The sequence below is a fragment of the Apodemus sylvaticus genome, chromosome 4 (genome assembly GCF_947179515.1).
Source record: "Apodemus sylvaticus chromosome 4, mApoSyl1.1, whole genome shotgun sequence".
Taxonomy (NCBI): Eukaryota; Metazoa; Chordata; class Mammalia; order Rodentia; family Muridae; genus Apodemus; species Apodemus sylvaticus.
The window spans coordinates 91,205,900-91,231,667 of record NC_067475.1 but is presented as its reverse complement, the minus strand read 5'-3'; positions in this window follow the sequence as shown (position 1 = coordinate 91,231,667).

Genomic DNA, 25,768 nt, shown 5'->3' with positions numbered 1-25,768 from the left:
TAAAATTTTCTATAGATTCCTTAAATCCATTTGGTTCATAACTTCTGTTACTTTCACTGTGTCTCTATTTAGTGTTTTGTTTCATGATCTATCCTTTGATGAGAGTGAGATGTTGTAGTCTCCTACAATTACTGTGTGAAGTACAAAGCTTCTGTAAGGCAAAGGACACTGTCAATAGGACAAAACAACTACCAACAGCAATTGGTCGCAGCAATAGTATTGGGTTTGGTGTCTGCAGGTAGGATGGATCCCTAGGGGGTCAGCATCTGTACTGCCTTTCCTTTAGTCTCTGTTCCATTTTTTTGGCCCTGTCTTTTTTTTTGGATGAGAACATTTCTGGGTTAAAATTTTTGAGATGGGTGGGTGGCCCCATCCCTCTACTGGGGCCATGCCTGTTCACTGAGGATGGTTTCTATAGGTTTTACCTCTCTTTTGTTGGATATTTTATCGAATGTCCTCCCTGTTGGGTCCTGGGAGCCTCTTTCTTCCCTGGTATCTGGGAATCTCTTAAGTTTTAAAGAAACAAAGTGAAGAAGATATTAGAAGAAGGAAATACTTTTGATATTCCATTTGTGATGTATGAAAGTGGCCATCCTTCCAAAACCCATCTTCTACAGACTTACTAAAGTCCTAATAATAGTGTTCAGGGCCATTATTCACAGTATAGAAAAAATACAAGACAGAGAAAGAGAGGGGAGCTGGGGGTGAGAGGGAGAAAGAGAGAGAAACAATTCTGAACTAAGAATTGAATTATTACTTGAGCTACTTCAGTTATTACTTTAGTCTATTAATCTATATTATTAAAGCATCATGTTCATGGTACAAAACAAAGACATTTAGATCAGTCGAAATGAACAGAATACCTAGATAATAATCCACAAAAACCCAGTTACCAAAAAATGTAATTTGGAGAAATGATAGCATTGTCAATGAATAATGTTGGGAAACCTAGGGTTCCACATGCAGGAAAAAAGTGGATCTTTACCACTCACCTTGAACAAAACTAAAGTCTACATTTTTTCAGACGCAAACCTAACACTCTGAAACTACTTTAGTATAGATCAGGGAATATATCTTAAATTATAGGCACAGGTATGGAACTTTTAAATAGGACTTTTTTTTTCTATATTCTATGTTTACATTCTAAATGATTTTCCCTTTCCCGGTTCCCCCCTCTCCATAAGTTCCCTAAGCCCTCTTCCCTCTGCCCATTCTCCTATATATCCCCTCCTACTTCTCTGTCCTGGTGCTCCCTTACAATGCTGGAATAAGCCTTTTCGGGATTCGGGACCTCTCCTTCCTTCTTCTTGGGAGTCATTTGATATGTGAATTGTGTCTTGGGTATTCAGAGTTTCTGAGTTAATATCCACTTATCAGTGACTGAATTCCATGAGTGTTCTTTTGTGAATAAGACTTTTTAAAACATTAAAAAAATTTCAACACCCCTGTCTCTTAGAGTGTTTGAGATTAAAACTGTTTAGTGATATCATCTCTACAGAATGAACATGATGAAGAATACAAATTACAACACTTGCTGTCATGGATACGAAGATAAGGGAACTGTTATACACTGTGAGGAGATTGTAATCTAGTGCAGCCTCTCTAGAAATCAGTCTGGCAGCTTATAAAAAAATAGAAATATAAACAGAATGATCCAGCAATATACTATTAATCATATGCCTAAAGAACATGTACACTAATAAATAGACACACAAATGTACATATTCACTGTGGCTAAATTCACAGTGATTAGGGAATGGAATCAGCCAAGATAGCCATCAAATGATGAATGGATAAGGAAAATGTAGTATACATACACAATGGAATATAATGTATCTGTAAGGAAAAATTTAAATAATATTTTTCTGATAAATAGAATAGTGTATATGCATCATCCCTCAAACCCAAAACAAATGCCTCATTTTCTATACCATATATAGATTCTAGATTTAGATGTTTAATATATATACTTAACCTGAAGGATGTATAGATTCCAGACAGTTAGAAACATCATTAGGGTAGATGGTTTAAGGTAGGAAGATAGTAAAATGCAGGGAAAACTAGAATAGAGGAAAGATCTTGGGGCAGAAAGATTCAGTCATGGAGATGAATGAAAAATAGGAAATTGGTTACTACTGAAAGATTTTATCAGTATGAAAAGTACAATAAACTTTGCAAAACTAACTAATATTCCAACTGAAGACAAAAGTTCACATAGAATGAGAGAGGATTGTTGTGGAAATAAAGTGTGATTGGGGGAATACTGGGGGTTGAAGGTTTAAGTGAGAAGACTGAGAGTTGGAGAGGAAAAGTTAGGGGTGATGTCAGAAATACTGTGGATAGAGAAACCTTATGGAAACTGAGTAGTTTATAAACTATAAACTATCTCTCTCTCACACACACACAAACACACACACAAACCCATACACACATGCAAGAGAGAGAAAAAGAGAGAGAAACAGAGAGAGAGTGGGGGGGGATGATTGAACAGAAGCATCTTGCTTAGGTGAAATGATGATACTTCCAGAAGAAGAGAGGCTAGTACCCAGTATAAAATATATCCCTATGGGGTTATTGCTCAGGCAGATCTCAGAGACACCCAAAATAACATCACTTTTGGTTTCCTATTGTAACACTCTATTGCTTAAAAACTATTCACTTTGGAAGCATTGAATTATCAGTTTTAAATTCCTACTGGCTAAAGTATATAATACTGGAAGGTACTATTTAGGCTGTTGATGGACAATAGTACCTAGTCTTATGACAGAGCTAGGTCTTATGTACCTTTGGATTCTGTATAAAACAATATTGGCTGACTGGTAAAATATGCTAAATGATAATATAGTGACATGTTTGTTGTAGAACAATCAACTACTTTCTGACTAAATGTAAGGCCAACTCTATAAAAAAATATTTCTAGTCCCGTCACTGGGTCAGAATCCCATGTCTAGATATCATAGACTCCCAATGAAGCAATAAAGCTACTGTGGTTGTTTCACTTAATTGATCTTGATGGCAAATAGTATTCTAAATAGTTATGTTTTTTACTCAAAGGTTTGAAAGGCAAACAACATATGTCTGAGATGCTTTATTTTATAGTAAATATTTCCTATCTTTAGAGACTTGTAACTAATCAAAATACTAAAATAAATAACACTGAATATTCAGATGCATATAGGTTGTCTCTATCAAACTCTTAACCTCCAAGTCACAGAACAGGGTGCAGAAAGAATTTGAGAGCTAAAGACTATTGAGGACAGCTGTGAAAGCCTGACCACAGGACATGATGTGTCTGACATGAATCAACTTTTAGTAGCTGTGGTTACCTACACAAGATGTGTGTATGATAAAGCCAATCAAAACTCCAGAATAAATTGGGAATTGGAAGGGGACACAGAGGTCCTGCCCCTACTGGAGAATTTGAGGCAAATTTAGTTGATGGCTGTTGAAGGAGAGAGTTACTCTCCTTTGAGGTCATGGTAAATGGTAGATTGTTATATACCATTGGGCCAACACACACACACACACACACACACACAAACACACACACAAACACATGCGCGCGCGCACGTGTGTGTGTGTGTGTGTGTGTGTGTGTGTGTGTGTGTAGAAGGGCAGTAATAATAATTGGGTTTAAGAGGTCATTGATAATAAAAAGGAAATGTTGGAAGAAAATTGAGTAATAATTACTAAGGGACTTGAAGGGTGATAGGAATGGGTGTGTATTGTCCATTTATATATTTTATAAATGTCTGAAAGTTTTAAAAGCCTACATATTATTAAAATAAATAATAAAGTACTAGCAACAGTCTCTGGAAATGATTCCAGTCAAATGTAGCCTAGTGAACTAAGAGTTTAGTGATGGTGCTCATAGAAGCATGGGCTACTAGGAGGCAGCTATGTGGGTTAAAAACCACACCCCAGCCAAGGTGAAGATACACAAAAGCTGCCATCACTGAAGCTCCCAACACAACAGATAGTCAGACCCTGTGAAGACAGTCTAATTTCCTCACAAATGTTTAATTATTGATTGAGGAATACCTTATGAATCTTGTAACTTTCTGAGTTTCCTAAGCCTTACAATTTTCCAGTCTTCCTCTACAAAGGAGTAGTTTAATTCTACACACCACAACTTTGTGAACATAATGATATTGATATTTTTAAAAATTTCAAAGTAGAATATTTCTTCCAATAATAATAAAAATTGAGTATATCTAAATATTTTAGTTGTTAATGTGTTTCTTTTAATTATATATAACTCTAACTCACAAATTTTGGTAAATTATTTTGGATCTGATTTGAAAAATATTTAAATAAGACTTGACTAGAACTTCCAAACAATGAGATAACATGTTTACAAAGCTGGTCAGTGGCTGAATATATTTAAATTTGAGTAGCATGCATTCTTGTCCTTTACAAATCATAATAGTCTCTGCTTCACAAACTGATGCATTTATGATATGACGATTGACCTGTATTTGAAGTACAGGTCATCTCATTACTTTCTAGTCCAGAGTGTAATGTGCTGGGCTTTCATACTTGAAGCAGACATAATCACAGATGATAAACTAGACCTTAACATTTTGCTCTGAGTTATCCTTTTCAAATAGGACCAAAACATGAATATTAAGTTCAATTTTTGTGGGATATATACAGAGGTGAAAAAATCAAAGCAAAACAAAGGCATAAAATTCGTGATGCAATAATAGCTACATAAACAAAACTCTGTGTATGTGTAGAAAGGGGAGAAAAGAGAGACTTCACAATTGAAGTGTGTTCTATAGGTCTATCAGTATTTTTACATGCATCTAATTTTTTATTCTTTATACAAAACTAATGAGGTAGTTAGCATATTCATAAATGCAAAATTTACTGTTCTAAAAGAGAGAAATTATATATGTATTTCAAACATGAAGTTTCCAGTGCCAGAAGCAGAAAGAATCTTTTCTCATACCACGTAGTTTGCTCATTCTGTATGTTGCCGGCGTTAGACTGTCCTTAATGTTTTCAGTAAATTTAATAATGAACACATTGAAAAGTATTTAATTTTCTCATGTGAGGACTTACAAGTAACAGAAACCATCCAAGAGAAACATTCTAGCCAGAAGCATCAGGGAGTAACAACTCTGCAGCTTCCTAACAGGCTGTGTTAGTTTGCAGAGAAGAATCTTGAATCTTATACTTTTGAATGATCATAAGAATATATCTGTCCTGCAAAACATCAATAGTCTCTTGTCTGAAGGCAAAGAGCAAAGCAGATACTCTCTCAGGATCCTGTTACTTATTATCATGCTTTTCCTTCCCCTCCTTTAAGCAAGGCAAGCCCTGTAAGAAACAGGCTTCCGGGCATGCAGGTCCTATTCTGTGTGCTTCATGTGCTCACATTCTTCTCTAAGTACCTAATTCACACTCAGGCAGGGACTTGAGACCAACACCGAAAAACATGCAGCTAAATCCTTTTCAACCCATTTTCATAATGGAATGAAAAGAAGGTGAATCTTCAAAAAAGAAACACAGTAAAAGGAGTGAAATGTAATAGTTGACAAGCTTTGTACTAGGCTAGAATTCTCAAAAGCAGATGAAAATGAATCAAGGTAGGGTGTGTTAGGAGCGTTAAATGCTAGTGAGTAGGCATTATCTGAATGGTTATTTATTATTCTATTAATTCTATATAAAATTATTTTATATAAACAAACTTACTTTACATAATATATTTTACAATGTATAAAAAGAAAGAAAAAATTCTATATGAAATAAATATGAAAGATTACTAAAATCCCTTGACACAAAAAAACAGAAACAAAAGGGTAATATATAATATATATCTATATGTTAAATATATTGTATTTTAAAGAGTAGAATATGGATATCAGGCACTTAATTTAAACAATGTGTTTGAAAAGATATTTTAACACAGTCTTGTAGTGTGAAATGGGCTATCTATTTGGATAAAATAGAAAAGAGAAAATTTTATATTTGGATTGAAAACTGTGGAGGATTCAGAGTCAGTGAACAGGAAACATATATGCACTGTAATATAATAATAAGGAATAGGATGTTTTTATCATCAGTATATCACAGATTTCTTGAAATGAAATTTAGGTGATTTATGACAGTAACTCTAGATTTTACACACACACACACATACACACACACTAACCAGTTTAGGACAAAAAAAAAATCAATATATGAATAAAATAATCTATTAAGGTTATATTTTATGAGTTAAGAGGTCATTTAAAAATATGAAACTAGTAGGTTATAACATTATAAAGTAATGCTTAAGATAATAAAATAAAATTACAAATCTTTCCAATAATAAATATTAGTTATAAGAAAAGATTCTGATTATAAGAAAACTTAACCTAGAAACTAATTTAATAACTAAGGAAAAATTTATTCTCTTATAGGTATTTGTGATGCATCAAGAAAGAAATAACAATCCAAAGGACAACAGATTTGTGAAGTCTATAGATTAGTGGTCATGTGATTCATTTAATAATAAGCATAATTAACAATGATATATTTTATGAAAAATATGAAACAGAGAAATACAGAGTTGATTAAGAAGCCAGAAAATGGCTGGCCTGAGGTGTAGATTTGGTAACAAAGCATCCAGGCTAGGTTTACTGAGATAGTGTGGTTGCAAACAATGACCTGCAGGGAAAGAAATGCAAGCAAATGACTTCTAAAGAATTCTTCCAGTCAGAAAGAATATTTGTAATTGTATGTTAGTACATGGGCTTGCTTTAGAGAAGAGGGAGTAAAAAGTGCTGCCAGTCTGGGTAAGGCCAATAATAGTCTTTTTGCCTCATGGTAGAATGCATGGTAATCTCTGGATTACATTTTATGTGCTGTTAGTGATATTCAAGTCAGGGAGTCATTAAATAGGGTTCGAGAGAGGTCTTTTTCCTGTCTGGGTTCTCACATGACACAACGAAAGATTTCTCTGTCCTTTAACAAGTTCATTCATCCCATCAAAAGATTTCAACTCCAAGTCTCATGGACACAAAGGCTTGACACACAAACATCTTAGAAAGTAGGCTTCATTGATGCCTTGCTTCCTGGGCTCCATGTTTCCCTCTTAGCCCCTGTTTCAATATTCAGACCAGAGAAGCTGAAATCCTGTGAACGTAGAGGATGATCCACTGTGACTGTTGCAGAGGACATTCCACAAGCTTGTACTTCTGAATGCTGAAGCTTTTCAAATGTAAGGGCTTGATTTTTTTCTCAAGCACATGAAGTAGCTTTGCATTCAACAATAGTGGCAGTGCTCATCTGAATGCCCTTTGTTTTTCAGTTATTATCCTTGATTCTTAGCTCACAGAGACAATAAAATCCCTGTCATGTGATCCTCCTCACAACTATGAAGTGCCTGGAGAAGGGCCAGATAGATAATGAAAGGGAAACTAGATCAAGGCAGGTGGTATGGCGTGGCAGCCAGGCCACCGATAAATAATATTTTCTACTATGTGGGATCAGTTTACTCTTTGAAAGAATAATGAACTGCAAATGCTTGCTTACATTGAAATTCTAACATGTTCCAGTGGCACGCCTTCTTTCCTTCTGTCACATTGAGCCATGAAAGCATCAGGTTAGATAAAAAGGTAGGAAAAATGAGCATGCGAGGCAGAGTCCAGGCTTTGAATCTCATTTCACAGAGCTTCTTCTCAAGGGGTGCTAGGACTCTCTCTTTTGACATTGCAAGACTAATAGAGATATTGGCAATGCCACTGACATTAGTATAATTATTAATTCAATAAATCACTTACATTGTATTCTAGTAAGATATGATACTATTATGAAGACCTACATGATTGGGACATCTAGAAGGTTGAGGTCCTAAAAGCATCTTAAGTCTTATTTGTGCAGCCCAGTAATCTAACTGCAATGACTCTATCACTAGCCTTCCATATAAAATCCCAATTTAAGAACAACAAAATATCCTAACCACATGTCAACAAGTTGTTTTTTAGAAAAGTTATAAAATCAAATACGAGAACTGAAAAAAAATCTCAAAACAGGGATAGATATGAGGTAAGTAAAAGTACTTAGCATGGTATGATTTTGTCTTTATGGCTAGAATGTCCCTTTGAGTCTAAACTCTCTTGAGCTTTAAACAGACTGTTCCCACTGCATACAAAAGTAAGGAACCAGGGTTTTTCCTCAGATGTGCACTAAGCGTCTGAATCACCAAACACTCTTCATTTTGCAACAATCCTATTTGCATTGGGATTTTGATCCCTCTGCCTATGTGTCTTTTGGGGGTCCATGGGGGAAAGTACAACAATGGAAGATATGGTCCACCTTGTTTTGGGACTATGACACCTGTCACATAAATATAAATAAGTTGTTTGTGTTGTGATAAATAATATATAAAATAAGTATAGCATCATTGACAGACTGACTAGTAGTAACTAATAGAAAATGACATTTAAAATTGTGGAAACAGTTTAAACATTCTTCTTCTGAAAATTCATGAGACTTTTGGACTTCTCAGAGTATTTTAGCAAAGTGACTTTAAGGACTTTACATCAACCTAAGAAGTTTTAAAAGTCCCTAGTATGGAACCATTGGGCTGCTGCTAACCTTTGGAAAAGTCCAGTAAAACCTATCTTAGGAAAATTTTCTTTGCTTTGGTAAATGATCTTCTTCAACTGTGTCTCTTGTCTAATGTCTTTCAAATGAACAAAGTATTCATTTGTTGCAACATAGCAGAATTCAAAGGCAACATTAATCTCCAAAAATAATATAAACTCACAAGTAATGTGTTTATTGAAAAATCTTAGATGAGGGAACTGGAGAAAGATCACTGTAGCTAAGGCATATTAGAATAATTATCAACACCAGAAGAAGACAGACAGACAGACAACACTGAGAAGGTATGAGGAGAGTTCAGAGCCTAGCACTAGATATGGACAACATGGCTGGGGTTTGGAAAAAACTAATCAGGACACAAGAGGAATGGGAATTTATTCTTATATCTTGCTGAGGGTGAGGGATCCTCTTCTAGGAAAAGCCTGCAGCCAGGCCCTCTGATTCCTATAGAGAAAGCCGGATGTGTGGTGTAGAGCAAGTTCCAGGTGATATAAAAGCACTTCTGCAGGTAAGGAAATCTAGTACTTGGAAGTCAGCTGGAGATTTATAGACAATGGACTCAGCAGGGTGCCTGTCAGTATCCTTGAGATAGGAAAATGCTGGAGTTTTGTCTACTCCACTTTTAGCTTCCTAAGCATTGTAAGAGCTTACCTCAACAGGAGATATCTCAAATCAGCAGATGAAAGACACACAGACAATAGCTATTTTTTTGATATTTTCTTTATTTACATTTCAAATATTTGCCCCTTTCTAGGTCTCCTCTTCAGAAACCCCCTATCCATCTCTCACCTCCTCCTGTCTCCATGAGGGTGCTCCCCCACCCACCCACCCACCCAGTTCCATCTTCCTCCCCTGACATTACCCTACACTGGGGCATCAAACACCCTCAGGCCCAATGGCCTCTCCTCCCACTGATGACCAACAAGGCCATCCTCTGCCACATATATGGCCAAAAGCATTGGTCCCTCCATGTGTACCCTTTGGTTGGTGGTCAAGTCCCAGAGAACTCCAAAGGATCTGGGCCGTTGACCCTGTTGTTCCCTCATGGTGCTGCAAAGCCCTCAGCTCCTTCAGTGCCTTTTCCAACTCCTCAATCAAGGGAGCCCCCTCAATAAGTTGCCCCTCACACACAGTCCCCAAATACAACCACCAAACCTGACTGCTATTGTGGATGCAGGGAAGTGCTTGCTAATGGAAGCCTGATATGGCTTTCTCCTGAGAGGCTCTGCCAGAGCCTGACAAATACAGAGGCAGATGTTTGCAGCAACAATAGCTCATTTTTAAACTGCATTATTGGCTCTGTGCTGGCTTCTTCTAAGCCTTGTGCTGCTAGCATGCCCTGTCTTTACTCCTAGGTCAACATCTCTAAATCTTCCCTCAACTTAGTGGCCTAGTTACCTTCTATGAAGCCCACTAGTCTTGCTTCCCAAGGCACTTTCATCCTGCCCTTCCGTGGGTGACTTTCTTCTTTTATTTTGGAAGAGCTCCCCTTAACCTCTAAGTCTATTCCATCTCTCTTTCCCAATTATCTCAATTCTTCTCTTCCTGCCCTCTCCTTTCTCCTGGCCTGTGGGAACCTAGAAGTCCTACCTTTTCTTTTTGCCCAGCCATTGGCCACTGGCATGTTTATTGATAAATCAAAAAACAATTAGGAGTGAAAGAGTTAACTCAGGAACTTTAAAAAGGTTAAAGGTTAAGTTACATTCATCAGACCACAAAGGGGAGGGGGAGACTAACCTAAGGGTGGGGACACATTCCACAGGCCTAACTGTTGGCAACCTACCTCATCACCTAACAGCCAATTAGTTTAAAGGTAACACTGTTCTGTCAATCACATTGTGCCTAATGGTATCTGCCCGAGAACCATATAAAAGGCCCACATAGCCCAGAGTGTGAGTCATTCGCTCTATGTGTGCAGGTGTCCCCAGCATGCTGGTTTACTCTTGCATTTTGCATCGATTTCAGTCTCCTTGTGGTCCACTCATGGGGTCTGGTAAATTAAAGCTGGTTATAGCTTATAAGGACCTTCAGTATCTGTAAAAACAGATGCCCTATTAAGTCAAAGCATCAGAACTCCTCCTCTACAGGGAAGTGCTGGGCAAGTATGTTACCTAATGTTTGATGGTATGTTTGTAGTATACCTTATATAACAATAAATGGAATTAATAAAATGCATCCTTTTCCCCTCATTATTTCAATGAAAACCCAAGTAAGGGTTAAATTTACAATATCAAAATGTATTTACTTATTTTATCTGTCTGTCTGTCTATCTATCTATCTATCTATCTATCTATCTATCTATCTATCTATCTATCTATTGGAGTCAGGGTAACACATTCTAGGATTTTTTAATCCCAGGATAATCCTTGTGCTCATGACAATATTGTTGCTTCTGCCATAAATATGCTAAAATTGGAGAAGTTAATCACAATGCCCAGTAGAAATAATTATTATTAAACCAAAGTGGATATATATATATATATATATATATATATATATATATATATATATCAACAAGTATTGTTTTATGGGTTCCCAGGGCCCTATTCAGAAAGTTCATACCTGAATCTACTAACAATAGATATAGAGACACTTTCTTCTATGTGCTTCATAATTTCAGGTCTAACACTATCTTAGGGTTTATATTGATGTGACAAAACCACTATGACAAAAAAAGCAAGTTGAGAAGGGAAGATTTTATTTCTCTTAAACTTGCATAACATAGTCCAATATTGGAGGAAGTAAGAATAGAAACTCATGTAGGATGGGGAACTGGAGACAAAAGCTGATATAGGGGCCATGGCAGAGTGTACTGACTATCATCCCATGCCGTGTTCAGCCAGCTCTCTTTTAGAATCCAGGACAAATAACCCAACATGGGCTGGGGCTTCCCTCATTGATTACTAATTGAGAAAAGGCTTTAGAGCTGGCCCTCACTGAGGCATTTCCTCAACTGAGGGTCCTTTTCTGATGGCTCTACCTTGTATCAAGTTGACATACAAAACCAGCCAATATGACTGATCTCTCATCAACTTCACAAACAAAAGTCACTATTAAACCTCGACTTTTTCTTTCTTATTCATCCCCAAGATGTATAACTTTAGAAGTTCCCAGCCTTTACAAATTCTAACACATTAAAATTTTAGTCCCTAGAAAATAACCAATCTTTTAAAATCCAATGTCTTTTGAAATTCAAAGTATCTTAAATGTGAACTACAATAAAATATTTTCTCGTCCATCCAGAGACAGACTGACTACCAGAAGTTCCCACATAACCAGGCTTACAGGTATGATTCCAGCCATTCCCTAGTCTATCTGAGACCTCCATGGGGCCCAGCACACAGGAACTATCTGCACTGCCAGATAGATCAGCCTGCCTGCAGCAGATTGGGTGCTCTATCCCTGCCCCTATCCCCCCACCCCAATACATAGAAACTCCCAGGAGGTGTGCCTTAACCAAGGTCACAGGAGATCTGCCACAGCCATGGTCATAGAAGGCCTGCCTTAACTAGGAATGTAGGAGGTCCCACTAACCAGAGCTAGCACTGTTTACCTCTAAGAAAGCCTGCTCTAACACAGTTCACAGAACTCCACCTTTTTACAAGGAGGGACAGGCTCTAGTCAGAGACAGCAAGACCAGTTAGCAACAGAGACAACCAGACAGCAAGGGGCATGCACAAAAATATAAGCAAAAGAAACAAATGCTTCTTGGCATCATCAGAATCTAGTCGGCTCACCACAGCAATTCCTAGATACCCTAACATGACTAAAAAGCAAAACTCTGACCTAAAGTGAAAGTTATAAAGGATGATAAGGAAGACATAAATAACTCCCTTAAAGAAATACAAGAGAACAGAGGAAAACAGGTAGAAGCCCTTAAAGAGGAAACACATAAATCTCTTAAAGAAATATGGGAAAACACAATCAAATACGTGAAGGAATTGAAAAAAAAAACTGTTTAGAATCTAAAGTTGGAAACAGAATCAATAAAAAAATCACAAAAGGATTTCCTTGGTGATGGAAAACCTAGGAAAATGATCAGGAGTTACAGATGCAAGCATCACCAACAGAATATAAGAGAAGAGAGAGTCTCAGGCATAAAGGATACTATAAAAGAAATTGATACAAGGGTAAAAAAAATACAGAGTTCACAAAGCTCATAACCCAAAACATCAAGGAAATTCAGGACACAATGAAAAGACCAAACTTAACAATAACAGGAATAGGTCAGAGTGATGATTCTCCATTGAAAGGGCCAGAAAACATTTTCTTTTTTCTTTCTTTTTTTTAATTAGGTATATTCTTTATTTACATTTCAAATGTCCCCTTTTCTGTTCCCTGCTTCCCCAAAAATTCCACAAGCCATCTCCCTTCCCTAATCAACCCTCCCTGCTTCCCTGTCCTGGTATTCTTCTACACTACAGCATCAAGTCTTTCCAGGACCAAGGGCCTCTCCTCCCTTTGGTGTCTAACAAGAACATCCTTTGCTGCCGATGTGTCTGGAGCCATGGGTACTCTTTGGTTGATGGTTTTTGTCCCTGGGAGCTCTGGGAGTACTGGGTGACTCATATTGTTCCTCCTGTGGCAGTGCAAACACTTTCAGCTCCAGGGGTCCTTTCTCAAGCTCCCCCATTGAGGACCCTGTGCTCAGTTCAATGGCTTGCTGAGAGTGACCCCCCTCTGTATTTGTCATATAAGAAGAGCCTCCCAGTTGATAGTTATATCTGGCTCTGGTCAGCCAGCACTTGTGGGCATCCACAATAGTGTCTGATTTTTGTAACTGTATATAGGATGCATCCCTGGGTGGGGTAGTCTCTGGATGGACTTTCCCTCAGACTCTGCTCAAAAATCATAGAAGAAAACTTCCCTAATCTAAAGAAAGAGGTGGCCTTGAAAGTCCAAGAAGCCTATAGAACCACAAATAGATTGGACTAGAAAAGAAAATCTTTCCATCACATAATAACCAAAAGACTAAATACACAGAACAAAGAAAGAATACTAAAAGCGGTAAGGAAAAAAGGCTAAGTAAGATATAAAGACAGACCTATCAGAATCACACCACACTTTTCAACAGAGGCTCTAAAAGTCAGATGATCTTGAATAGATGTCATGAAGACTCTAGGAGAACACAAATGCCAGTCCAAGCTTTTATACCCAGCAAAACTCTCAAAGATGGAGAAACCAAGATATTTGATGACAATACCAAATTTAAACAATATCTTTCCACTAATCTAGCCCTACAGAGGATACTTTATAAAAAAACAAACAAACAAAAACCTTCAACAAAAAGAAACTACATCCAAGAAAAACCAAGAAATTAATCATCTCACAACAAACCAAAAGGTAGAGAACCACACAAACATAAAAGCACCTCTATCAACAAAAGTAACAATAATTGATCTTTAATATCTCTCAACATCAGTGAAATCACTTCCCAAAGAAAAAGACAGGCTGGATATATAAACTGAACATAGCATTTTCTGACATATGGGAGACACACTTCAGTGACAAAGACAATCTCTACCTCAGAGTAAAAGGCAGGAAAAAAATAATTTCCAAGCAAATGGTCCCAAGAAGCAAGCTGGAGTAGCCATTCTAATATCCAATAAAATATAGTCCTCTGAAAGGCAGTTTCACTGTGTTCTCAGTAACTACTTCCCATAGGCTGTGATTCAGTGATACTGGGCTCTTCTCAATCAACATTAATTTATTAGCTCCAGCTAACCAGCATTAATTGTCCCAGTAACACAATGCCTTTTTAATCACACTTGATTTTTGGGCCCTAGCTAACTAGAACTGAACAAACTTAAATCAAAATTGCAAACGGCCCTGATAGTCTTTAAACTTCCCTTTGAATTTTGACAAGTCAGGGCTCTATTTATGCACTATTATTAATGTCCTTATTTTCTAAGTCTCTAATAGAACATCCCACAGATATTTTAACACCCAAAGTTCTCTTCTAGCCCAAAGTTCCAAATTCATTTTATAATCCTTCCCAAAACAAGGACAGGGTTGTCACAGCAATACCACACTTCTGGTACCAATTTCTTTCTTAGATTATTGCTGTGAAGAGACACCCTGACCCAGGCAACTCTTATAAAGGCAAACATTTAATTGGAGCTTGCTTAGAGTTTCAGAGGTTTGGTCCATTTTCATCATGACAGGAAGCATGGCAATGTTCACAAAGACAGAATGCTGAGTGAGCCTTGCTCTAAAGGCAGCCTAGAGAAGCTTGAATTTTATTTTTTCACACTGGGCATAGCTTGAGCATTTAAGACCTCAAACCTCTTCCTCCACCTCTGCATACTTCCTCTAATAAGGCCACAAATTGTTCTATAAAGCCATATTTCCTATGTCCAGGCATTCAAATACATGAATCTGTGGGAGCCATACACACTCAAACCACCAAAAACACTGAACTCTTTTTTTTTTCTCAAGACAGGGTTTCTCACTGTAGCCCTGGCTCTCCTGGAACTCACTTTGTAGACCAGGCTGGCCTCGAACTCAGAAATCTGCCTGCCTCTGCCTCCCAAGTGCTGGGATTAAAAGCCTGTGTCACCACTGCCCAGCAGCACTGAACTCTTTAATCCATTTTGAATAGAGTTTGGTGCAGAGTGAGAGAGAAGGGTCAAATTTCATTCTCCTAAATGTTAATATCCAGTCTTCCCATCACCATTTTATGAGAATTATGACTTTTCTCCAAGGTCTGATTTTGCCTTCATTATCAAAAATCAGGTGGCTATAGGCAAGTGGAGTTACATGAAAAATTTTGTGCCAATACCAAGCTGTTTTCATGGCTCAATAGTATTAACTTGAGATCAGAGATGGCAATATATTCAGCAAAATTTTGTTTTTACATTGAGGATTGTTTGGCCTAATTGTGTGTGCGTGTGTGTGTGTGTGTCTGTGTGTGTGTGTGTGTGTGTGTGTGTGTATGTGTATTTCTATATGAATTTTAATATTGGTTATTTACTTTCCTTGCAGTTCTTGCTCAGGGGAACATGCTCATCTCTAAAGCCATAGGTCGCAATCAAAAATTCTAATAACGGCCATAGTAAATCTCCCCTGAAGCTGTTGGTCAGAAATGCAACAGAAACCCCTAGAATGATAGAAGATATTGCCACTAGTATTGGTTTTAGTTACCCAGCAGAAACTGGTATGATCCTGCTGCTGAATTCATTTCATTCTTCTATCACTGTCAGGGAAGCATCAAGTTGGTAATGACCAGGAAGCTTTCTGTCTAGCTGTCATGGTAGTAGAACATGGTATGCAGGCTTCTATAGAAAATAACCAGTCAACAATCATAACCAGCATGAAGGCTATAGACTACAGTAATCGCTGATATGGCAAAATATTCCCATGTGTGTACGTGTACTAGTGGCATAAAGGTTATGGAGGGGACATTCACTTTCTGATTGAATTCAAGTATCACCCCTCTGAAAGCAATACAAAAGCCTCTTGGTATAAATCAGGCCAATAACCATTGTTTGGAACTAATGGGAATCAGAGGCGAACCTACTTTTATTAATCTCCTAAATGGACATAGTAGCTTACCTCTCTTTAAATATGTATCTCCTTCTGTAGAGATTAGCTCAGCTTTTAACTCTAAGCCAACATCAAAAAAGCTTCCTTATACAATGTAGAGTGACTAATACAGAAACTAAAAACAGAGCAAAGTCTAGCAAATAACTTTCAATGGGATGTTCAACCACAAATGAGACATCTAAATGACATGCTCCCCAGGGTCAAAGACCTTTATAGAAAAGTGAACAGAAAAATTAAGATCAGAGCTAAGGAAGAATGGGAGTCATACTAATTGTGCTGAAAAACTCACCACAGCCCACACAAGATCAGCACAAGATGAAGCCATCAATATTTTTATGGACTACTTGTATGTGCGATGTGCGCGCGCACGCGCGCGCGTGTGTGTGTGTGTGTGTGTGTGTGTGTGTGTGTGTGTGTGTGAGAGAGAGAGAGAGAGAGAGAGAGAGAGAGAGAGAGAGAGAGAGTTTGTATGTATGTGTGTAGGGGGCTCATGAGACCAAAATCCCTGATTGAGGAACTGTTAAGAATTGATTTTTGGGACACAGAAAGACCCGAATCTTTGTCAGAGGCCCTGATGAAAGGACAAACCACCCAAAAATTCTGCCCTTACTTAGAAGCAGGATAATGTCTGGTCTGATGCAGGGGTCAAAGCTTTAAAGAAATGAAGGGTTTAGTTTCTTAAAACCCGACTCTTCCCGAAGGGACATGGTTAACATTCGTAAGGCATCCGTGTCTGAGGTATGCTGTTTGCCATCATTGCTTAAGTAGATTTATCTCAACTCTTCCCCCATTCCTTTACTGTAAATATGCAAGATACAATAATTCTTTGTAAACTTAATTGGCATAAGTAATCAGCTTATGCAAACCATCCTGGTCATCTCAAGTTATTCTCTCATTCCCCCTATCTTCCCTGTCACTCACCTTACCATACAGGACCCCTTCAACTGAGGTTTGCAGCCAATAATGCCTGTAGTATGTCAGCTATGTTTCATTGAATACCCCAAGAGTAAATGAAAAATACAAATTGGGCTTATTAATATATAAAAGGCAATATTATAAAACAGTATAATTAGGGGTGGGGCATAGGGATGTGGGTAGGTCTGAACGTGGTTACGGGGAGGACTAAGATGAATACAAATAGAATACATTACATGAAATTCTCGAATAATTAATACAAACATTTAACTTTGAAAAGAAAAAGAATAAGAATTAAAAACTTAATATAAATAATAAACTTTCCCATAACCAGTAAGTATGTTAATATTTATAACATACTTAACTAAAATAATTAAGAAATGTACTAATAATATATGCATTAAATTAGAACTTGTCTAAGCAACATATTTATGTTCTTTTATTATGAGCAGCAAGGCTTTATTTTTAATTTTTAATTTATTCTTCTCATATATTATATCCTGACCACAGACTCCCCTCCATTCTTATTTCCTAGCCACAGTCCACTTCCCCTCTGCACCAGTTGTACTCCTTCTCAGCTTTGCTTCAGATAAGAATAGGCCACTCAGGGATATCCACTGAAGATGAGACAAGTTACAGTAAGACTAGGCACATACTGTTGTGTCATGGCTGGAAAAGGTGACCCAGTAGGAGAAAAAGTATCCCCCAAGCAGACAAAAGAGTCAGAGATAACCCCCATTCAAAAACGTTTAGGAGTGCTACAAGAACATCAAGCTACTTAACCATAACATATCTTCAGTGGATCTAGTTCAGACCCATACGGGCTCCTGATTTTGGCTTCAGTCTCTGGGAGCCCCTATGAACCCTGCTTAGTTAACTCTTTTGGACATGTTCTTTTGATTTCTTCTAACCTGAGTATTTATTTAGATGTTAGTGAGTGTTCATTTAATCTTTAGCTTTAAGGGTTGGCAAGGGAGTGAGAATGTCTTAATCAAGAAAAGAGACACAGGAAACGTGGTCTCAGAATTGAGAAGCTGTATAGATCCATGTACAAAAGTCCTTTAAAAGACTGGTGATGGGATAGGAAGTTCAAGAATGTGATAAGAAATCAGAGGGATAAAGACTTGGTTTTATCTGTAGATCCTGACCAGTGTGGATTGTGACAGACATTTCAGGGCATATTAGTATCTATGTCAACAACTACACAAGAAAAAGCATCTGAACCAGTGTGATTGCTAGTAATTATCTAGCAGCACATAGCTTAGGAGGCTGTCTAGTCTACAGATAGTAAAATTGTAGTCCAAGCTTCTGTTGACAGTATATTGTTTTTCCTTCACGTTGCCTTATTTTAACAATATTCATATTATATTGCTACAGCTATTCAAGTATTTTGACTCTGTTTTATGTTTTTCTGCTCAGATTGTAAGCTGCAGTGCACAGCCTATCACATCTCATTTTCTACACTGTTCAGTGCACTATAGCTCAGAAACAAACACAAAACAGAAACTGAAGAAATATACTAAGTGATCTCCATATTGCAAGGCATCACAAAGCATTATTTTGCTCAAGGCAAAATAAAATGTGGTTTCATTCACTAATTTAAAACTATAGTTTATTGCAATGACCAATATACTAGAAAGTAATTCTTAAAACACTTGACACACATCCCATAAAACAAAACTCGAAATAGTGACAGAGTATTATCTGCCAACACATTAAGTGAACTTGCAGAGTGGGTATAACCATAACACATCCATGAAAAGTTAAGAAGTATGAGAAAGATATCCTTGCAGAATTACTAGGTCCATGGACATGTACAATGTGTTGTCTTTCTTCTCTTAACATTATGATCATAGCCTTGAACATGACAGCACAGCAGGTACGACTTAGAGTCAGCCACACAGAATGACTACTTTTAGGAATTTAAAATGTACTCTATACCTCAACCTGCAAGTATTACTAGATTACAGCTTATGCCATTTGAATTTGTTGGAAAAAGGGCTATTGTCTGAATTTGTTCTTTCTGAAAATGATCTGCTTTTTGGAGTTATCACAAGTAGATTTATTAGCTTCCTTGTTGAATAAACAACCAAGAGCTTGATATGCATATTGGCCCAGAAGCAGTTATCGAGGACACATTCCCTACTTTTATGGCAGCATCTTTTACTTTTATGTTTCACCCTCACTCAATTTGACAGATTGTGTTTTATTTAAAAAAATACAAAAGAACACAGTAGAATGAAACAGAACAATATCTCCTATGTTTCATAAACCAATGTCTGAATATTTCCTTGGTCTTAACATATGCAAACTTTTAAAAGAGCAGATTTCATGTTGCTGGCAACTGGGCTTCTAGAAGAACAGACAGGCAAATTTAGGAGGTACTAACAAAACAAAAGCTTAAACATCATTTTAAATGTATAACTTCCTTGTAATTGTTTCTTCCCACTGAACTTTGTTTATTTGTTTTCCTTTGTTGAGTTTTGGTGTTCTCAGGAAATGCATACTCATTTAAAAGCTGAATATTAAGATAGCATGCTGTTTTTTCCAGTTTTAATACTATTAAATATAATAAAATAAAATAATTTTAAAATATAGGGAATATTGCTGGGTATGGTGTTATAATCCTTTGATATCACAAGAGTTGGGGATACCCTTGTGAATTCAAGACAAGCCTGGTCAACATAGTCCCAGAACAACAACAAAAAAATTAAATAGAATAATGCGATACATAAGTTAAAGGAAGGAAAAAAAAGTCTATAAAATGAGAAGAAATGAAGGCTAGAGACTGAGAAAAACACAGAGATGCTATGATGATAGTAGATGGTTTTCATTATGAAAGAGGAATGGTCTATTAATTCTAATGAGGATTACATTTCACATAGAATAAAAAGGGATTATCAAGTTATATCTCTCAAATGTCACATTGTCACAATACCCATGTGTATATACATCCCATTCACTTTTATTTTCTTACATTTTTGTAGGATAAACAAAGAAATGGAGTTCCTCTATTTGTGGAACTTTCTTCTTCATGTTCTGCCCATCATATGTGTCCTGCCTGCCTGCAATTAATGTATTCCAAGAAAACATAGCTTATTCTCGTGCTTTTATTAGAAATATACTTTATTTAAAAATGTACCTCATAATAAAATTCAGTGTTTATTTTTTTAAACAAACAATGTTTTATAGTCACATTCTCAAATAATAAGAATCCAACTTCTCACCCAGAGAATCAATCAACTTATCATCCTTAGTCTCAGCCAAACAGAACCAACACTGAAGATTTTAAAAAATTCATTCCTAAAGCTTTGAGTGAATTGTCTATATGAAACAAGCAGCATAGTTACCACAACTTAATCTTCAGGGATTTTGTACAAGCAGTGTAAAATTTTACATCCCTTTAGGATACGCCTTCAAAATTTTTAATGTCATTTAGGAAAGGGGAAATGAAGTGAAACAGTTTTCACAAGGTTCTTTTCCTTGTGTTCTGTTTCAAGGAACAGAAGTTTGGAATGAGGTTTGGAATGATTCGTAGGCTTTTCCAGTTCAATATGCAAACCTAGAACAAAGAAATTATCAGAAAAATCTATACTTGAATTTTATGGGCAGCTATTCTGTTTTGTAAAAATTTTCTACATTTATGTTGTAGAATGCATTTTTGTCTTGGATAAAAAGGCCTTAGTTATTTGTCTGGATAGTAGAAATAATAGTTACAGAATTACCTGGCAGCAATTTTATTATTATAATACCAAGATAACTTTTATTTTTAATAGTTGGTCTCCCAATGATCTTACCATGAATTGTATTTAAAGTCTCCAATTTAGAGATGTAGCAAGCATGAGTATTAGTCATTCAATAACCTAAAATGAGTACATGATACAGCTGACAGGAAGAATAGGAATCATGTTGTGCATTTGAAATGAGGAGCTGAACAGAAAATCTGTTATGTAGGAACTGAATGGGCTAAACAAATAAAATAGTTACATCAGTAAAGTAAGATGTAGGTCATGACTTCAACCACCCCTTAAGCCTTGGGGAAGAATGGGGGACTGTTGGAATTGCCATGATGAGGACTATCTGAAACTGGTCTGTAGAAAGGAGCTCACCCTCCAAGGAGTGGGAGTCAGCATTGTGCCACAAGGTGGTCTCAGCAATGCTGGTACCAGGAGAGAACATGTGTGGAAAAGCTGGAATCAACCACAGCTGCTTTGTGAGGAGCTTCTGCTAAACATATAACAGGAATGAAAGCACTAAAGACACTTCTGCCTGCTGATCTCTTTATGCTTTCTTCCCTCTATTACTCCCGTAGTCCAGATAGAGCAAGAAAGCAGATACAATGATAAATATTGATTTCAGTCATTGTGGTTGAGGATCATAAAGTAACAGCTTGCCTGGTAGTTTGGTGACTAGGGAACTGGGTAATGGTTAGTAAACATATTATTTACTTATGGCTATGCCATGCTATGTTTCTCCTGGCAAACAGCATAAGTTACTTCAGCAATCAAATCTTCTAATATGTATATATGTTTGAAAAAGTTGAGAAAAGGGTAATTCAGTCATATAAGGTGGCCCAGGAATTTAATCCAACTGCTTAGTAGGCAGAGACAGGTAGATTTCTAAGTTTGATCCCTATCTAATTTACAGAGTGAGTTCCAAGACAGCTAGGACTACATGAAGAAACCTCTGGGGGAAAGGGATGAAAAATATAATCTTTTAATTAATTGACTTTATAGAATAAAATATCAATACTGAATATATAAACAAAGTCACAAAGCTACTCTGAAAGAATGAAATGCCAATGGTTTCTAGCAGGCATCTTTCCTGTATGGTGATGGTAAACCAAGATATCAGATAAATCATGTGTATGAATGCTGTTTAACAGATGGTTCTAATCTACTCCTTGTTTTTGTTTTCTTTTTTGTTTTGTTTGTGTTATTTTTGTTGTTGTTTTATTTTGGTTTTTTTTTGGTTTGGTTTGGTTCTGGATTTTTTGTATGGTTTTGCTTTGTTTGTTGTTTTGTTTTTTAAATTCAAGGAAGAATGTGCACAGAATTTTCCTAGAGAAATGGTAATACATCAGACTTTGGTTCCCCATAACAATAGTCAATAACTCATAGGCATCTAGAACAGTAGACCCCTTCCAGTTCTGCCATAGGGAAAACCCCCATCTCCTGATACTTTTGATGGAACAAGCAGCATGCAGGGCATTTTAGAACCAGCAGGATGCAGAGCTTTCGAGAATCAACAGCATGTAGGGCATTGGAGAAGCAGCAGCACTCAGGGTATTTGACCCTTGCCAGGTCTGCCACAGGGAAGACCCCATTCCAGGATACTTCCTGGAGAATCAGCTGTATGCAGGGCATTTGAGAGAGCAGGAATCCCAGGAGTACAGATACACAGGATTGCAGGATAAATAAGCCACAGTCAGAGGCAGCAAGACCAGCTAACTAGATGGCAAACGGCAAACGCAAGATCATTACCAACAGCAACCAAGGCAACGTGGCACCATCAGAACCCAGTTCTCCCACAACAGAAAATCCTGGTTGCCTCATCACATCAGAAAAACAAGACCTGGATTTAAAATCACATCTCCAGATGCTGATAGAGGACTTCAAGAAGGACATAAATAACCCCCTTAAAGAAATACAAGAGAACATGGGTCAACAGGCAGAAGCCCTTAAAGAGAAAAACACAAAAATCCCTTTAAGATACAAAGGAGAATATGGGTCAAAAGATAGAAGCCCTTAAAGAGGAAACACAAAGATCCCTTAAAGAATTTCAGGAAAACACAAACAAACAAGTGAAGGAACTGGACAAAACTATCCAGGATCTAAAAATGGAATTAGAAACAATAAAGAAATCGCAAAGCAAGACATCTCTGGGGATGGAAAACCTTGGAAAGAATTCAAGAGTCACAGATGCAAACATTAACAACAGAATACAAGAGAGAGAAGAAAGAATCTTAAATGCTGAAGATTCCATAGAAAACATTGACTCAGCAGTCAAAGAAAATACAAAATGCAAAAAAAACTTGTAACTCCAAAACATCCAGAAAATCCAGGACATGATGAGAAGAACAAGGCTAAACATTATAGGTATAGAAGAAAGTGAGGATTTATATCTTAAAGGCCCATAAATATCTTCAACTAAATTATAGAAGAAAACTTCCCTAACCTAAAGAAAGAAATGCCCATGAACATACAAGAAACCTATAGAACTGTAAACAGACTGGACCAGAACAGAAATTCCTCCATTCACATAATAATCAAAACACCAAATGCACTAAACAAAGAAAGAATATTAAAAGCAGTAAGGGGAAAAGGTCAAGTAACATATAAAGTCAAACCTATCAGAGTTACACCAGACTTCTCACCAGAAACTATGAAAACTAGAAGATCGAGGGCAGATGTGATACATACCCTAAGAGAACATAAATTCCAGCCCAAACTAGTATTCCCAACAAAACTCTCAATTACCTTAGATGGAGAAAATAAGACATTCCATGATAAAGGCAAATTTATACAATATCTTCCCACAAATCCAAACCTACAAAGGATAATGGGTGGAAAATACCAACACAATATGGGAAACCACATCCTAGAAAAAGCAATAAAGTAATCTTTTAATAAACACAAAAGAAGACAACCACACAAGCAGAATTTCACCTTTAACAAAGAAAATAACAGTAAGCAACAATCACTATTCCTTAATGTGTCTTAACATCTATGGTCTCAATTCCACAATAAAAGAACATAGAATAATAGACTGAATACATAAACAGGACCCAACATTTTGCTGAATACAAGATATCCACCTTGGTAACAAAGGCAGTCACTACTTCAGAGTCAAAGGTTAGAAAACAATTTTCCAAGCAAATGGTCCCAAGAAACAAGCTGGAGTGGCCATTCTTATATCAGATAAAATTAACTTTCAACCAAAAGTTGTCAAAAAAATAAGGAAAGACACTTCATATTGGTCAAAGGAAAAGACTACCAAGATGAACTCTCAATTCTGAACATCCATGCTCCCTATGCAAGGGCACCCACATTCATAAAAGAAACTTTAATAAAGCTAAAAGCACACATTGCACTCCACATAATAATGGTGGTAAACTTAAACACCCCACTCTCAACAATGGACAAACCATGGAAAGAGAAACTAAACAGAGACACAATGAAACTAACTGAAGTTATGGACCAAATGGATCTAACAGATATTTATAGAACATTCCATACTAAAGCAAAAGAATGTATCTTCTTCTCAGCACCTCATTGTACCTTCTCCAAAAGTGACCATATAATTGGTCACAAAACAGACCTCAACAGATACAGACATATTGAAATTATTCCATGCACTTCATCAGATTAACATGGCCTAAGGCTGGTCTTAGTTCAAACAAAAACAATGGAAAACACACATACACATGGACTTGAGCAATGCTTTTCTCAATGATAGCTTGGTCAAAGAAGAAATAAAGAAATTAAAGACTTTTTACAATTTAATGAAAGTGAAGACACATAATACCAAAACTTATGGGACACAATGAAAGCAGTGCTAAGAGGAAAACTCATAGCTCTAGGTGCCTCCAAAGAGAAAATGGAGAGAGCTTTCACTAGCAGCTTGACAGTGCACCTGAAAGCTCTAGAACATAAAGAAGCAACTTCACCCACGAGGAGTAGATATCAGGAAATAATCAAACTCAGGGCAAAATCAACCAAATAAAAACAAAAAGAACAATACAAAGAATCAACAGAACTAGAAGCTGTGTTTTGGAGAAAATCAGTAAGATATATAAACCCTTACCCAGACTAACAGGAGGGCTCAGAGGCACTACCCAAATCAGTTAAATCAGAATTAAAAGGGAGACATAACAACAGAAACTGTGGAAATTCAAAAGATCATCAGATCATATTACAAGAGCTTATACTCAAAAAAATTTGAAAATCTGGACAAAATGAATAACTGTTTAGATATATGCCAAAGTTAAAACAGGATCAGATAAGTCATCTAAATAGTCCCATAAGTCCTGAGGAAATAGAAGCAGTTGTTAGTCTCCCATAAAAAAAAAAAAAAAAAAAAAAAAAAAAAAAAAAAAAAGCCCAGTACCAGATGGGTTTTGTGGGGAATTCTATCAAATCTTCAAAGAATAGCTAATACCGATACTCTTCCATGAAATAGAAACTCAAAGAACACTACACAACTCATTCTATAAAGCCACAACAACGCTTATACCTAAACCAAACAAAGACCAAACAAGAAAAGAGAACTTCAAACCAATCTCCCTTATGAATATCGATGTAAAAATACTCAACAAAATTCTGGATAACCAAATCCAAGAATTCATCAGAATGATGATTTGCCATGATCAAGTAGGCTTTAACCCAGGGATGCAGAAATGGTTCAATATTAGAAAATCTATCAAGGTAATGCATTACATGAACAAAGTCAAGGAAGAAAAAAACACATGGTCATTTCATTAGATGCTGAAAAGTCTTTTGACAAAATTCAGCATTCCTTCATAGTAAAAGTCTTGGAGAGATCTGGAATTCAAGGCTCTTAACTAAACATAGTGAAAGCAATATACTGCAAACCGGTAACCAATATCAAACTAAATGGAGAAAAACTTAAAGCAATTCCAATAACATTGGGGACCAGAAAAGGCTGCCCACTTTTTCCTTATCTATTCAATATAGTACTTGAAGTCCTA